Here is a 1686-nt window from a genome sequence, read left to right on the forward strand (position 1 = left end):
TTTTCCTGGTTCTGAATTTTTATCGTGTCTATTTCCAGTCTTAGCATGGCAATTTCATCCTGCAACATGTGATTTTTATGCAACAGGTCTTCTTCGTTTTCATGACTATGAGAAACCTAAGTAAAACAAAGGAAACTTCTAGCTAGCATTCAAGTAAAGCAACGTATCACAATTTCCTCTGAAATTAAAGAATAACCTGTACATTTATATAATAAAAGGGTTGTAATAAGTGGATATCCAAATGGAAAAATTGTTGGATCAAAATCTCAAACTTCACAGAACATAAATTCCCAAGAGTTCAAAAATTTATTTGAAGACAATGCATCGGTGAATGTAATAAATAAACCACTACAGAATTTTAAGAACCTCAGAATTGGAAATGTCTTTCGCTGAATTACAACAAAACCAAAGGTATAAAATAAAAGATTAATAAATTTGACTACATTAAAAAACTGAGTTTATAGTCTGATATCTAACTTATACACTACCCCACAGTAAGACCCTAGCTCTGCATATATTAATATTTGGACAGATGAAATTTCCCAAAGTTCTAAGTTCCTTTTTCCTGAGAATATTCTATATTCTACTTTTCTAACATTTTCATAGTCAGTTGTAAGAATTATATTTATTGACAAATCTGACAATGTACTAAGCACTTCTACATACATCAATGAACTCATTCTGAAAAAGAGAGGTTAAAAATATAAGCAATCTGCAGGATTTTCCCCAAGTCTTCTGACTCTATTTCTAGTGCTCCTCCACCAAATCACAGTTACTTCTCCGGTGTAAATACATAAATACAAAAGAAGGCTTTTATTTCAAAACACTAATGGTAAATAAGATAAAATTTATAGAGTTCTTCTTAGAAAATCATGAGATATTTGTTATTATAATAACTTTTATTTCTTTTTCATAATGTTTAAAACAGTAATAAATGTGAAATAGGGGAAAATACACTGAACTATTTTACTAGGAATAAAATACTTATCAATAAATTATCACTATGTATATTTATGGCATATCATTGTTTTCAAAAGCTCTTTGTACTGAAACAAGATATTACTTGGAGCAAACTGTTAACTCTTCTCAAAAGAGAGGAAAATGAAATTGAAAATATGGTCTCTGAGTTGGCTATACTTTTCCTCCTTACCTGTTGGTGGGAGTAATAAATCAATCTCTCCATTAATATATCCAGAGGATCAAATTACTTCCAAAAACTAGAACATTTATTATTAGTAGCAAAGGCTTTGAGATTATGGAAAGATCATCAATTCCCACGGAAAATACTAAAAACTTTTCCCTTGAATGAGGACTCTGTGAATGTCACTACCTGACTGTACAGACAAATGGAGCTGAATTAAGAACATTATGTATCCAATGGGCCAAAAATGCCACCTCCACCACCAACCCCAAAATATATATAGATATATACATACACAGTTTAAAAATCCTCTACATGCATATAGTTGGGTTTTTACATATATACACATACAAATATAGAGACACACATACTTGAAAATGACTAAGAAAATACCTCAGAATTCATTTTCTTTTGAGCCATTTCTATCTCCTTTTGTTTGCAAAAGTGATTTGTCAGAATCCCATCTTGTAATATTCTGGCATTCTGTTCTCGAGAAAGTTGCCTCTGAGTGTCATCTCGCTCTTGTACAACCTACAGATACATTA

At 31.1% G+C, this 1686-nt stretch overlaps 1 protein-coding gene across 1 annotated transcript in view; it reads right to left on the reverse strand.

Annotated features, from left to right (window-relative positions):
- The window catches only part of ANKRD26 (ankyrin repeat domain 26), a 177127-nt gene that overhangs the window by 36826 nt on the left and 138615 nt on the right, over positions 1–1686 (reverse strand). The window lies entirely within an intron of this gene.

The sequence above is a fragment of the Propithecus coquereli genome, unplaced genomic scaffold, assembly GCF_000956105.1.
Source record: "Propithecus coquereli isolate 6110/MARCELLA unplaced genomic scaffold, Pcoq_1.0 Scaffold45, whole genome shotgun sequence".
Taxonomy (NCBI): Eukaryota; Metazoa; Chordata; class Mammalia; order Primates; family Indriidae; genus Propithecus; species Propithecus coquereli.